The sequence below is a fragment of the Sitophilus oryzae genome, unplaced genomic scaffold, assembly GCF_002938485.1.
Source record: "Sitophilus oryzae breed Bouriz unplaced genomic scaffold, Soryzae_2.0 scaffold_1062_pilon_pilon, whole genome shotgun sequence".
Lineage (NCBI taxonomy): Eukaryota > Metazoa > Arthropoda > Insecta > Coleoptera > Curculionidae > Sitophilus > Sitophilus oryzae.
The window spans coordinates 110,548-126,339 of NW_022145685.1; the positions used below are offsets into that span (position 1 = coordinate 110,548).

Genomic DNA, 15,792 nt, shown 5'->3' on the forward strand with positions numbered 1-15,792 from the left:
TTTTTTCGAGGTTTTTTTGCTTGCTTGTTTTACGGATAGGTGCGATCGCATAATTATTATTGATAATGTTTTATTTAATGTTAACACTACTACTTTTTCAGTGAATCTTTAAATCTGTTGTTTTTTGTTAAGTTCGTTATTTAAACATATGTATTCAATACACTCATATTAACACTAATCATATTTTTACGTTTTTATTCATCATTTTCAATGCCCCCCCCCGGTTGCATCTTTGTAAAGGACTGTGAATTTTTTTTATGTCGGATGTGGTTATAGTGTCAGGTCCAATACAGACGTATAATCCCGCCTTTGGAACGTAGAACTATCTCCTTGGTTAGCTTGTGGCTGCCCATTCTGTTACAAGTGTACCTCTCCGGTCGGATTGGGTCATTCCCCATTGGGGGACTTAGCGTTAAAATCACCCCAATGACAGTTTTTTCCTTATTGCGCTTTATGCGTCCACCAATTTCGTCTAATAGCGTTTCCATGTTCTTGATGTCATCATTACCTGATGTGTATATGCTATACCTATACGCTGTATTCTGCTGTGACTACATATGCATATCCTATGCCACTTCCTTGTTCCTTAATAATTATTTCAGGGTTCAGCACTTTTATAGTTACGTCTAGCGTGTTGTCATATATCCAGTCACTTTTATTTCTGATAGCATTACGGTTTGGTTCGTTCACCATTAAAAAATCCGCTTTAATCTTTCTTGCTGTCGCGAGTGCCATGTCGTGGGCTGGCCGGCTTCTGTTTAAATTAATTTGCAAAAATGTCGTCACCATTGTCCTGAATTGCTTTGTTTTTTTCGGGATATTCTTTGCTGCCAGCCTGATGACCGTCTCTCACACTGGAAGCATCGTGCCGTATTGCGACACTTTTTTGCTTGATGGCCTTCTTTGCAGCATTTCATACATAACTTCGTCCTATCTGGGCCTGTGCACTGCAATTTATCGTGTCCGAGCATTCCGAGCAACCAGCATTTTGAGCATTTTTGCTCTCGCCTTCTTTCCTCTACCTTGCAAGGCACCCACCCGATTCGAACGACTGGGAGGGCAAGAACCGTCTTAGCGTTAGCATCTGATAGTATTATGGTATTAGTGTTGCATTTTGCTTGCCACCGTATGCAGGTCCTAATCCTTTTGCACGCACTTCTGGTTCGGTTAGGTTTGGTTAGGGTGTTAATCAACACCCTCACAGTCTACCAAGGATATCACAGCCACATATATTTTTTCAAATAACAAAGATCTACTGACGCAAAATCATAAAAATTAAAATATCTAGGATAATCTTTGTCTGAGGGGTAGGCAACCTTAATGGTAATATCCCTTTTGAGGATATATAAATTCCCCATTGAACACCGGATAATATACTGGGTGTTCCATATAAAATAAAGGAGTAACATGCTTTTAAAGGTAACTAATCTTCCATATTAAATTTGTCTCACCCTGTATATAAACTTTTCGGGTCAAATTTCAATTTGGTTTAACATACAATGGTTACTGTAATTAAATATTAGGCTATACAAGGTCAACTAAAATTTAGGTAGCTGTTATCGAAATTTAAAATTTACTTTTCATTTTCACAAAATGTGAAATATGTCAAAATCCTTAGATTTTAGGTATATGATTCTTTAATAAAACTCACCTTTATTTTATTCCTAGAATCCGAAAATCAATTAATATATAGGGTGTTCCGTCAGAAAAAACACAACTTTGATCTGTAACTTTTTCTGGGGACACCCCGTATAATTCTATATATTTTTATAAAATGCTTTCAGTTAAACTACATATTATGCTGCCAAAATTGCATTTCGATATAAACTACCGTTCTCCTTGGAGCTTCCGCGGCGTATGAGAGACGCCACCCGGCACCCTGTACAGGATACAGGATTGTTCACGAACCTTGTTCATTAAGTTGTGTCAATTTTTAACTCTATGGTTGTGTCGCTGTGTCATATCTACCTATAGGCCAGTCAAATAAGATTTATTAGATGGGTCACATAGAAAAAGAAATTTGGATCAAAAAATCATAATGCTGTTTAAACATTCGATACTTTCATTGATAGTCATCGTTTAGTCATCGATACTTTTTTGGTGGCCCATTGATAGGATCAGCAAATAACAACATATTGACTCTACATAAAAAACCCTTATCATCGTTTCATGGCTAATTTTTCTTGTGAAGTATTCTTTTGTGGTCATGTATGCCAGCACGATCACGGGGCTTAAAGCGGGGGGTGGCCAATCGAAAGGGTAAAATTTTGACACTAAAAATATTATAAGGTATACGAGTTATAATTGCGAAAATAGCTTTTATTTATTATTAAGAAACGTGGAAAATTGTTGGCAGACATTTTTCTCGTGCCTAAAATGCCTGTAAAAGAAACATATTTTCTCTTTACTGTTTTCCAAACAAGTCCAAAATAACCAGTTAGTTATTCAAAGTTTCAAAATTTGATTTATTTTTAAAATGATAAAATTATTCGTAAAAAATGCCTTTCCAAATATGCTGATGAGTCACCATCGTTCCATTTGAAAAAATTTAGATATTATTAAAAATACGATTTGGGCATCTTTTAACCGGCCAGGACAAAACGCTAAAAACATTGGACGACCAAATCTATTTTTCCAAGGCTCCTTAATTAAAAATTAGTGTTTTTAACACAGCCATAGCACTCTAGATTGAAATTTATCATATGTCATTCTATTCCGAGTGTCATTGGGCGCATTCAGTAAACACACCGGTTACTCCACAGATGCAGAAAATTAAAGTGAAATACCAATGGTAACTCACCGGTTGTGGTCACCGATCACTTGAGACTTGAGAGCCTATCGTATTTTGTTTCCGGTTTATTTACTGGTTCTGTCACATTTTTGTTGTCTCGATCGTTCAATAAAAAGTTATCGATAGGTCTTTACCGGTTGATACCGGTGTGTTTACTGAATGCGCCCATTTTCTATCGAATAAAGTAAAAAAATACCGAGGGATTTAAAAATCAAAAGTTTTGATTTAAAAATCAAAAGTTGTAGTCATTTCCGGTGAAACAGGAAGTGACCGAAAACAATTGAATACGTTACTCAAAATCTCGTTTTTTTATCTGAAAAAATAAAAAAAGATATAGGGGTGAGGGGACGTGCGAGTCACTTTTGAGACGTACCCGGTATAGTCGATCGGTAACTTTAGATTAGATTAAATTAAAATGCTAGAGGTAGCTATCGGCCTAATCCACTGTGACCTTCTCAGATCTATTGTGTTCCTCTTCTAATTCTTAGATTACATTCTCCAGTCCTATCATTTTCATAAAGTCTATAATCTTGGAGACTGAACCCTCCACGTAGCACTCTGGCAATAGCCTATTCTTGCCTATTACCGAGAACCGCACATTTACCAGGCTGTCACACTAACATAAAATGTGTTCTCTCGTTTCTTCTTTAAATTGACAGAACCCAAGAACCTACTCATCGCATCGCTACGAATCAATTCCATTAGCTTTAGATTCCTATTCAGCTTACAATGCCCTGTTAGTAGATCCGAGTGCGTCTACAGTTAGTAGACGCCGTGAATGTTGGCGAATGTCCTAGTATGAACTTTTTCGCCGGTCTCTGCCCTGGTGAGTTTTTTCACCATTCTAGAGATTAGTTGGCCACCCATCGTTCCGTGGCCATTTCCGCGACTGATTTCGCTACGCCACGCCACGCCACGCCACGCCACGCCACGCCACGCCACGCCGACGCCTACTTGACGGTATACATTATGCGCGATTCTCACTATAACATACCATCAGGTCGAGCCGCCGGCATCACGGTAAAAATTCTTTCAATCGGCGGTAAATATTCTTAAATTGCCAACAATGAACACTACCAACGTGGTAGTGTTGGCAACGTCTGTTTCCCATTTACTTCATGTTTTTTGACCAGTCGACGCGGCGGCTCGACGTGGCGGTGACGGTACGTTATAGTTAGAATCGCTTCTTACCCGTAGCACATACACTACAAACCAATACAAACGATAACGCGCAAAATCTGGCAACTGGAAATATGGCGTCTATTCTGATCGCAGCCTACGTGATATTTTTTACTCCATTCATAATGCTAAAAGTCAAAGATGCAACTTGTTAACAAAAGATACCGTATGATCGAATAAAAACGGCGTCAGCGATGGCTATGAAATTACGATCGATGATGTAGGATAAAGTATTATTTCATGTTATGTACAACCCGTATTGACATATGTCTATGTCTATGTCAGAATGACACCCAAGCAGCATTTGGACGTCAGGACAACGTTGTGTCACGTGACCAAACGTCTGTACTAGTTTGGAGAATAATTTTTGGGTCGAAACGACGTTGGATACCGACGTTGGCTAGAAGCCTAATTTAGTACAAACTGCAACGTTGTTTAAAATCCTAATTCATAGAAATATAAAATTAATATGGCGTCTAAGTCGCGTTTTATCCTAAATTGCGATAATTATAGTAAAAATATTATTTTTATGATTTAGTTAGAGACATATGTCAGATGGCAGTGAAGAAAAACAAAACAAAAGTATTTAAGTGTGGAGGATGTTTGAAGATCATAATTATTGAAACACTTTAACCGACTCTGTAACTCGTTACCCAAGGCAAAAAAGTTAAACGCAAACAACTTTATTGATAAATGTATTGTTTCTACTTTGAAAAATACTAATGGGCCTTAAAATTAAAGAAGTTTTAAAAAATTTCTTCAATTTTTTTTTAGTAAAATGAGAATAATTTATTTGCAGTCGAAAAATGTGTTTCCGCGTGTTGTTTAGGGTCAAATATTTCAAGTTAATGTATTCAAAAAGCAGGAATTGCTATTTTAGGAACGAAACATTTTCTTATTTAACAACATGGCGGCTTTCACTTTGTTGTTTTGGAGATTAAGATGGAGTAGTTCGAGTAGTCGCATACTGGACTAATAAAATCGCAGTTCGGCCTTAAGAGGTAGTATACTAGTCGCCAATTTGCGCTAATTTAGTCATCCTAGAGTGGTGGGGAGCTTGTGCCGTCCCTCTATAATCGTAAATAAACGAGGGAGTGGATAAACTATCGGTAATATATGTCGATGTATATTTAAATTTAGTTTTGTATGGGTAAAGAGATAAATATGTCCCATTTTAATTAAGTTTTTAAATAAAATAAAACAGCACTGAACTGTCTGACTGAACAGAACAATGAAGTGAAAATTAAAGATTTAAGGTTATGGTTCGTATACAGTTGCAAACAGGAGAAAGTGACCAAGTCGTCCTACCAACGTAAGAATAAGGAAATCTAAACAACGTTGGAATTCGTAAAACAGACGACGTTTGCATAACGTTAGAATAGGTCCTGAAACTGACGTCGGAAAACTCAATATTGTCCATCGTTGTAACTACGTTGTCAGAATCACCTAAAGATCACTTAAGCAAAAAAGGTTACAAGACAACGTTTATTCGACGTCGCAGAAGCTTCTACTTTGCTGTAGTACTAGTCCAACGTCGGCACAACGTTATAAAAACGTTTAAATTTATTTTAATACCCAAGGTAGGGAGCTAACTATTTTTTGTAACTAATCCAACGTTGTGTTTAGTAAACATGTGGTCGCAAGTCGTGAAAATGCTACTTGGGCAGTTGATTGTTAGATTTTAGAATGGCGCCTAGCCAGTAAAAAGCTACTTTTATATTTGATGAACCCGATGTTTAATAAATGTGTTTAATTAGACTTGTTTATTATTGTTATAAGCTAGCAATATAATACAGATGACATTTCCCATATAATTTTACATATAAAATGACAGCGATCTTCATTCCATAGCCATCGCTGACGCCGTTTTTATTCGATCATACGGTATTAAGACTTCAGTAACGCCTGACGAATAGAGAATACCCAAGAACAGTCAACGTTCTTGGATAATATATAATAAGGCAATACTCTAAGAAAAGCGCTCTATAAATTACCTGTTAAAAAATGACCGATATGTTCTACGTACAATTCTTACAACGTATGAATTCATACAAACAACATTCATTCCTACCAACTAAGATATGTAGATAATAATATAAGGCTTAATAGCGCCAGAACCAATATAGCATTAAGAAACCCTATTGCTGAAGCAGCTCAAACATTTAACAACCTCTACCAATAGACATAAAATGTGAACTTAATTACAATCAATTTATTAAAGGACTCAAATTATGCTTTGTTAATTATTAGTGCAGGCTGTTAGTTTTAGTTTTAGTTTTAAATAATATTAATATTGCCACTTTGACATTATTATTAGTATATAACATAATTATTATCGTTGAAACTCTGTTACCAATGCTTAAAATGCATTGTTTAGGAGCTCACATTTACTTTGAATCATCTTTATACATATAAGTACATATTATAAGTAGACTGTTAAATTTTATAAAAATTGATGTTTTAAATAAATGATTTTTCAAAAAAAAAAAATATTACCTCACTAATCACAAAAAAATATCTCCTCTTCTTCAAGTGTCATGTTCCTAGTGAAAGCAGGGGGGTGACAGTGAAATAGGAAAATAGGAAACAGTCATTAGTGTCAATCCTGTCATCTCCTGACGACAAGTATGGCCGCCTAGACAAGGACAACAATGTTTCTGTCTAACTATTGTCTAACTTCACAGTTTAGAATTGACAGATTTCAGAGACAACTTCAGATTTGTTCTGGAACAAATTTCGACGCCATTTTAATTCTCTCCGGTTAGTTTTGTTTTGTAAATTCAGTTTGATATTTCGGCAGAAATTTATAAATATAAAGGTAGTAAAGCATATAAAATATATTATTACATGAACAATCCTGGAGAAAAAGACGTTTCTGCAGTACTAGGTATGTCCCATGTATATTAAAAATAGGTAGTAAATAAACACTATTTCTGTATTTTTTAGATGCAAGAAAATTTTGTTATGTTTATGATCGGCGATTTTTTTGAAAATGGAAACAATTTACAGCAAGGTAAGATCATTTTGAACTATAGCCAACATTAGTTATCTCATCTCCAGTATGTGCGATTTATTGTCAATAATGCAGTAAATCTGACTGATACAATCTGATTGTGATCCGACTAAAAGTCTCTTTTTGCTTCTTTTTGATTTACAAACCAGGTCTCTTTGGGAATAATGGACGCTTTTTTTAAACAGTATATTTATATACATTGTTAATTTTAGTATAAAAAAAATTGTTTTTCTGTTTTCAGATTTTTGTATAAGGCTCCCGTTTTCATGTCTGCCCCCGTTTTCTATCCTTGATGGCTGTGAATACGCGTATTTATTTACAAATTACTGTAAGTCATGCTTATACCTTACTAATTTACGTTAAAATTGCATATAATTAAGTAATTGCTGTAGAAATCATTCAATTCTTTATTTTTTATATTTATTTAGTCCCGTTGTCTCATATTTCAAATAAATATGTTTGAATAAAATTTTATTTTGTTTTATTTATGATAAGAAAGAGTACAAAATACATTTAAACTGAAAGAGGGCCCGCCATTGAATAACCGGAAACGGAAATAAATACGAAGCCATCATGTCAACCTGTCAATTGGAAAATTAGTTCTCCAGACGACAACGAAGGCTTTCGGTGGCGTATCGTGTTTCCACGATTTAACACAGAGTTGACACTTCTTTCTAGTTAATTATTTTATGAGTGAAAGTTGACGACTGTCATGTTAACAAATATCTCTGTATCGCTCTCGATCTTGCCTTACATAGCGTAATTCATCCGCATTCAATCCTCTGACTCAATCCTGTCCATTGCCACACATGATTGCCACAAGTTCCTCAACCACGAAAGCCTCTTGCGCACAATCCACTTCTTTCCTTCGATTTTTTCGTTAAGGATACAAAAAATATACTCATACTCACCTTTATTTAAAAGCTGTTTAAATTTGCTTACTATATAAGGTTTATTAGCGTATTAATATATCCTATAATAGTATTTATAATATCATTATTTTGTGGACGATATAATAAATGTGGATGAATTATTGAATAATGGTTAGCGGAACGCGGAATAATTGCGGAACTTACCAAAGACATCTAAATATAGGTAGACAGAACACTCCATTCATAAAACTCAATTTTTTAGAATCATACATGGTTTGGCACTTTTATGAGAGTTAAAAAGAGATGGGTACATAAATATGACAACACGGTTGAGTTTCGGCTGTCTTTCTGTCATTTCACTCCATCAGTGGCGTGACGGTGGTGTGGTGTTTTTTTATCAAAAATTTTAAAATAGTTATTTTGTGTATTTTAATTTAAATTTTAATTTGTAATATACGTAGTAATATCGATAATATACAATGTAGGGGCGTTTGCACCAAGTTTTTTAAGCAAAACTTAACACTATGTTTAGCTTATTTTCTTGCACTATGCTTTAATCTAACTTGAATTTATATTTAAATTAAGCGGTCAAATTTCCAGGCTAGTGGTCACTTAACCTATCTTAGACACAAAAATATTGTTTTACGAGGAAGAATTATTGTTATTCCTTTGAGAAAGCTAAAAAATGTATTATGATACCTCTACGTAAGTTCGATGATTACTTTTGATATCCTAGACGTCGATCAGTAGGTATATTCATTGAAAATGGATTTCCTCAAGAGTGGATGTAAGGAAAAATCATATTGCCAAGAAATGAACCTCCTTAAGTTTTAGGACAGAGACTTTTAAACGACACTGTAATATATATCCTCGGTTTAATCCTTGTTTAATTGAACAAAATCTAGAATATCAAAATGAGAGGTAAGTTGGAATGCTAGTAAATCTAATGTAAGATAAATTAATTATATTTATACTTTGAACCATTGTTCTTTACTATTTCCAGAAACAACAGCATAACTGCCTTAAATCAACAACAAGTTTTATAGTATATTTAGGTTTCCTGGGATTATAGGGATAGTTGATGAAACACAATGTAAGAAAACATTCACCTGGTAAGTACCTATATATTTTCTTCAATATTTATCAGTACAAGGTTTCTTATACTTTACAGGGGGTATTGATGGAGAGGTAATTAGAAATAGAAAAGCATTATTTTCCCCAACATTTAAATTACTGGAAATGCTAGTCTTAAAACTATAGACTTGATTGCTTGTTGGCATGGGTCTGTGCATAAAGCCACCATTTTTGGACATTAAGGACCCGCATGGAGACTGGTGACTTTTCAAATTAAATCCTGCTTGGTTAGTGGTCCGTATATTTACTTACTGTTAGATCATTTATATAAAATATATTCCTTAAATATTTGAGTAGGTATTCAATTTAGAAATATATTACGAATAAGATGAATTGAAAGAAATTTTTTAAAATTAAATGTGATAATATTCAAAGGGTTCATATACTCTATTAAATTATTTTATTATCTGTTATAAGGTGAGATTGCATATGCATTGAGGGGATATATGCAGAAATAGAGCTGAAGAAATGTTTCAGAATTATCGTTATATGGAAACGCCACTTTCCAATATGTGTTTTATGGTATAAGACCAAAATTACAAAACACAATGTCAGATATTGTTGCACAACAGTGAGTTAAGAAAAATATTATCTGTTTAATTATAGAATAAAATTTAAAAATTTAATGTATGTACTTAAATTTTTAGATTTTTTGTTTCAATGCGCTACACAATACAGCCAGAATGATGCCTGAACAAGAGCTGCCGCCGTTAGATGAAATAAATATGGACCAAATTAATAAGAAGAGAAATAATAAATTAGTTTGAAAGATTAGGGCAATATTTTTTTTTAACTTATTCTAAACATGTTTTTATGTTGTTATTAAATCTCTTGAGTATTAATTTCTATAAAATATCATTATTAAATGTCTTTTATTCAGAAATAACATATATTACATTTTTTACATGACAATATAAACACTAATTAAAATTATTAAATAAGTTCTCTTTGAGAACTTTACTGTTCTTTTTTTATTTCAATGTCTAACAACCCTTTTTTTCTTTAGCTTATGTTCTTCTCTGTTTTGAATACTACTACTTTGAATTTTGCCCATCTCCATATTACAAAAGAACAGCCTTTTGTCTAGTAAATTAGTATCATCCCTTTTCTTCTGTTTCTTTGTAACCATCAGTTTTGTTTTGAGACTGAAAAAATATCTAAATATATTGAATTCTCTTCAAAGTAATAAAAAATTCAAAAACACAATGAAAGGTTAGTACTTACAATACCAGTACTCCTATTAGTTTTAGACAATCTATCACCATCATGTTTTTTAATCCCACAATGCTCTTCTCATTTTTACATTAATTGAATATATTATTATCTTCCGTTTTTGCTTTTTGTATACGTGGACCTCCACCAGTTAGTCAAAATATATTTCAATAATTGATTTTCTTTTACATAGTATTTATACATACGTTGTAAGCTTTCCATACAAATTAGAAAGCCCAAAAATCCCGTTTTTCTTTGTGACTATGGTTGACCTTTCTTTTAAAGTAAGTCCAATAATATACAATTTAATTATTTCAAAATTATTAAAAAGTATGTTGTTCTTATATTTTTGATAATTTTTTTATATGAATATTTTGTAAATCCATTCTGAGAGTTAAAAATATCAAAAATATTGTTGAAAACTAAATGGAATTTAGAGGCCTCCTAAGAAAACTCTGGGCCAGTTTATGTATCCCTTATAAATTCTATGTTTTCATGAATAAAATGACAATGTTAAAGCAAAGGATAGTAGCAGAAGATTGGATTTTTGTGTGGCAGGTCCTTTTAACATTCTTTCAAAAATACTTTGTACTGGTTCAGCTAAGGAAGCCTAAAAAAACATATATTATCTCTATTAATGTTATATCTCTATAATATTATTATTAGTCTTTTTTAGACACGTCCAAATTCACTAAAGGGTTTTAAAATTTAGACCTGGCCTTGTCATGGAAATTAGAACCTTCCATTAATCGTATTTATGCCACTGTCATATGGATTAGTGTATCATTCACAAAATTAGACCAGAACTAAATTTAAAACTTGATAATGAATCTTGGGGACAGATTTTGACATAATGGCTGTAGGACTAAATTATTAAATGGCTGATAACTTTACATTATTATAGTTCCCCTCCGCCCGCCACTCAAATATATACATAAAATAGTGTGTCCAAGATAATAATTACAAGCACTGGGATCTCAGAAACAGTAAGAGATACAGCTTCAATTATTAGAAATTGCTTTTAACGATTTTTACTTGATTTTTATATTTTTTTGGATCCTCACATATAACCTTTGACTTATAACCATTATGTTTTTGAAATGTCACCCTGCATACCTATATTCATACCTGAATGGTCAATTCAGTTGATTCACTTATCAAAGATTTTTCTTTTAAGTAATCAATTAACTGATGCATTGATATTATTTTATTTTTCAATCTTCTAAGACCTATTTGTAAAGTATGTATTTTTCATTTTCTTTGTTTCCAAATTTTTACAAGACTTAAATTTCTACATAATATCATTATAATGCCTCATTAACATACTTCTTTCTGAAATTAAAATAACTTATGCACAATTTTACTTAAGATACAGGGTGGCGCCTCTTAAATGCTACCAAGGAGAAAGAGTTTGTATTGAAATTAAATTTTGGGAGTATATGTAGGTTAATTTAGAGCATTTAAACATATAAATGTGATAAAATATGTGTTTTTTTAAAATATGGAGTTCTACAGGGTGTCGCCAAAAAAGTTACACAACAAAGTTTTGTTTTTTGGAATGGGACACCTTATATATTATTTGATTTTCGGATTCTATGAGAAAAATAAAGGTGAATTTCATTATTGGACTAAAATGTAATTTTATTCCCTTTTATTTGAAATGAACACAGCAAGTTCCCTTTTATTTGAACACCCAGAATACTATTCCGATCTTTTAATTGCAGTGTGCATTCATCAATTAATAGAATGCTTAAGGTCAAATTTTAATTTGGTTAAATATACAATGAGTAAATTTCCATCTAGGTAGCTGTTATTGAAATTTAAAGTTTATTCATTATTTTCACCAAATGTGAAATATGACAAGCCTTACATTTTAGACATATGCTTCTTTAACGAAACTCACTTTTATTTCTTTCCTAGAATCCGAAAATCAATTAATATATAGGTGTTCCATTACAAAAAAAAAACTTTGATGCATAACTTTGGGGACACCGCGCAGAACTCTTGATATTTCTATAAAATGCTTTCCATTATCCTACATATGCTCCCAAAATTACATTAACGATAAAAACCACCGTTCTCTTTGGAGCCTCCGCGTCGTAGGAGAGGCACCACCTTGTATATAATGTAGAGGTAATTTTTACCTTTTTCTGATACTTTGACGACTTTCTTGAGATAATAAATATCCAACTATTGAGAGATCAGAAGATGAGGATTGTCTTACTATGCTGTAAACAAACAAAAAAACATTAATAATTAATTTTTCAATAAAACCTATTTTCGTTTTTAATTTTTTCCTAAATACTAATAATTTCCTTCTATAGTATTAAATTTATCATTAAGCGAGAATGTTTCCTAGTGCAAAATAAAAGCTCATTCATAGAAAATATATGTAAACAAAACCAACACTATGGCAAAAAATTATGTAGTTTATGATCTTATACTGTGGAAGATAATTCCAAATAACATATCCTTGACAAAACATATAAAATAAAAGATAGCTATGTTAATTATACAGGGTTTCTGGATATTCGACCGATAAAGCTTGACAATGAGAAGCAACAAGTCTCGTATTTTATAAAAATTAAGATAGGGAGGTAAACCCATAAAGTGCTTAATTAATAAGATACAAAGTGATATTAGTAATGTTATATTACGTTATATTGTTCTATTAGATATTATAACAGTTTCCTTTGAAATCTATTACTGCTAATGACATAAACAAAGTGTCCCCTTTTCTGCAAGAAAGAGAGATGTCAATTTTAAATAATTAAGACGGCAAACAGAAGCAGAAGAAATGTTATTTTGAAAAGCTCAATGTGTCAAAGTATCCCGTCTACTATAGTTACGTCAAAAGTATGATTAAGAATGTATTTAGATTTTTTACCGCAAAAATTGTGTCTACGAAATTTCGCGTCTCTATTTCTTTAAAGAAATACCTGGATATGTCAAAATTAAACTTACTATTGTGACACCCTGTATGTTAAAAAGTAAATACTTCGCAAGAGGGTGTACACCTGTATTCAATAAGGCACAGTACACTACTTGACAATAATAGTTATAATGAGAGTATTTCATTTAAAATATATTACATACTAGTTGAAGCCTGGCGCATCCGCCACGACATCAGGAAAAAAAAATACTTTTTATTTTTTTTTAATTAAATGAAAAACAAAAAATCCGGCGATGACAGTTTTTAGAAGAGCCAATTAGCTATCTTTTAGTAAAAAAAGCAACTTTCTAGAGCAAGTCGTTACTTCAGTATTAGCATTTTATATTATTATTATATTATTATATTATTATATATATTACTTTGTTATGCATACAGCTATATTCCCATTCTGTTAAAAATACAAGAGATTTTAAGCCTTGTCAGTCAAACATCCAGAATACACTTACAAAGAGCACATACTGGTTAATTCCAACTTCTTTTTCCAATGCCGTTTCTGTTGTTTTGAGGGAAGGGCTTCTTGAGAAGGGCTAGTTTATCTTGTATGACTTTAGGCAAAATCCTGTAAATTTTAATTAATTATCAATATTAAAGTACATGTATAAAATGTATCAATGTTCTTACAAATTTGAGGGGCCAGCCAAACTGCCAATCGCGGGACTAGGTAGGGACCTTCTCTAGTCCCTCAGCTGGTCTGGAGGTTCATTTACCTAAAACATTTCTTGGGTGGCGGTACAAACTAGAAGAAAACCTAGAGTAAATACTAATATTAGTATAATACTTATTTATTAACTGTTAAAATGTATTTGACTGCTTTTTACCTGTATGATAAAGCCCCAGCAAAAATGGTACTATCTATTTGAGGCTCAGAATTTGGTCTTATTTGCCTTCGATCAGTTAATTCGGCATCATAATATTGCTCTTATCAAAATCATCAGAACAAATTTGGACACACATTAGTTTGATTTTTCAAATTCAAGAGTGAAATCGATCATTGTCTAAGCTCAGTAATTATAGGAACGCTACAAAAGTACTATTGGTTACATATGCAACACATACATATTAAGTATTATAAATCTATTTAATAATATATGTAAAATAATAAAAATATGCGGTAAAAAAAAGGAAAAATTAACCTAAAGGAAAAATTTTCCAAGGTTTATTTTCCTCTATTTAAAACACCAGCTATGTACTCGTCTGTGAATTGTGTGCGTGTGTATGGGTGTATAGGTAAGTGTGGGTAAAAGTGTAAAGGGTTCCAAAACTAAAAAAAAAAATATCATAAATGAAAGAGTAAAGAATTATCATAAGTAAGGCTTATCATTATTATTCAAAACAGTGCATATTTTTTAAGTACTGAAGCATCATTATAATTTTATTTATTTTATTAACTTTTTTAATTTGAATTTTGAATACCTATATCTAAACCTTTCCTATTATATAATTACTTATAGAATTTTTTATAATAAATAAATAATAGATCAATCATGTGTTACGGTTAATATCTAAAACCTGCTAATGTTAACTAGAGTTCAATAATATTAATATTTAGATTGCAAAAACAGTTTTCTTTCAACATTGGGGGAGAAATGTGGAAATTATCTAGCCAAAGTCTGAAGTAATTATAAAAATTAAATGTCTTTAATTGAACATTAGCTAACTTTGTCATACTAATTTAGCATACATATAGGTACATAGTTAATATAGAATATAACTGAATAATTTTGATGTTCAAATCGTGTTCAAATTTCAGGTATTAACTACCTATAACAGCAACAGCTGTTTTTTTATTTCAGCAGATATTAGCCATAACATACACAATATTTAAGATATTTATAGCGGTTTCGAATGTTAGTTGGTACTTAGATATAATATAAAAAAGGTTTTTAAATGTTAAGTTGAGAACAGCCAGTATTACCTCTGAGCATTTTTTACCACCAACTGTAACAGCGAAATGGACAAATACTTAAAATAATTGACTTAAAACGTAGATCGGTTTTGCCAAGGTTTTGCCTGAGGTCTAACTGAGGATAAGTCTAATTTCACAATCAAAAACGACAGCAAATAAGAAAATATACGTATTTTTGTAATAATCTACTTATAACTAAAAGTACTTAGATACGCTACTGTAAAGGCATTGCTAAAGGTAAAAAAATGTAATAACACTTACCGTCCAAATATCAATCAGGAGTTAGAATAGTCCACCTTTAACAAACTATGCACTGGTGAACCATTGTAGATAGTTAAAAAACTACTTTAAATAGTTTTCTTTGCAATAAACACTAATAATTATTCGAAAGTTGTCCGAAATCCACAAACACTTCCAACGGTCGCAGAAAACTCGCAACAATGCTCCGTTGGACAAAAGTTGAATGAATACGTCAAATGTCAGCGTAATTTCTACAGATTCCGACAATTGTAGTAAAAATTAATCCGTAGCGATGCCGGATTGTCTTAGTAATTTCCCTAATATATTTTAATCGTAATTTTAATATAATTTAATTAGAAAACTAATAATAATTTCAAAGGTATAATCCTAGTATAATTAATGTATTATAATTAAAATTATATATCTACACAAATATTTAGCCTAATGACCTTGTAATGACAATAGCATTTAGAACTCAAACCGTAATCAGCC

At 32.1% G+C, this 15,792-nt stretch overlaps 4 long non-coding RNA genes across 6 annotated transcripts; 1 reads left to right on the forward strand and 3 right to left on the reverse strand.

Annotated features, from left to right (window-relative positions):
- The first annotated feature begins 8,127 nt into the window (after positions 1-8,127).
- On the forward strand, positions 8,128-9,601 carry LOC115877892. Its single transcript, XR_004049424.1, has 5 exons — positions 8,128-8,560; positions 8,690-8,776; positions 8,859-8,967; positions 9,027-9,216; positions 9,407-9,601. It is a non-coding gene; the product is annotated as an uncharacterized LOC115877892 (long non-coding RNA).
- A 241-nt stretch (positions 9,602-9,842) lies between these two features.
- On the reverse strand, positions 9,843-10,697 carry LOC115877920. The gene is made up of 2 exons (XR_004049443.1): positions 10,214-10,697; positions 9,843-10,134 (listed from the first exon to the last, which is right to left on the reverse strand). It is a non-coding gene; the product is annotated as an uncharacterized LOC115877920 (long non-coding RNA).
- A 32-nt stretch (positions 10,698-10,729) lies between these two features.
- LOC115877909 lies at positions 10,730-14,059 on the reverse strand. Of its 3 annotated transcripts, none has more exons than XR_004049442.1 (6): positions 13,973-14,059; positions 13,776-13,902; positions 13,614-13,713; positions 12,346-12,429; positions 11,330-11,533; positions 10,730-10,811 (listed from the first exon to the last, which is right to left on the reverse strand). It is a non-coding gene; the product is annotated as an uncharacterized LOC115877909 (long non-coding RNA). The 3 variants fall into 3 exon arrangements; XR_004049429.1 differs by having other exon boundaries at positions 13,601-13,713; XR_004049439.1 differs by having other exon boundaries at positions 11,318-11,533; positions 13,601-13,713.
- A 14-nt stretch (positions 14,060-14,073) lies between these two features.
- On the reverse strand, positions 14,074-15,562 carry LOC115877927. The gene is made up of 2 exons (XR_004049446.1): positions 15,322-15,562; positions 14,074-14,173 (listed from the first exon to the last, which is right to left on the reverse strand). It is a non-coding gene; the product is annotated as an uncharacterized LOC115877927 (long non-coding RNA).
- Between the last annotated feature and the right edge of the window lie 230 nt (positions 15,563-15,792).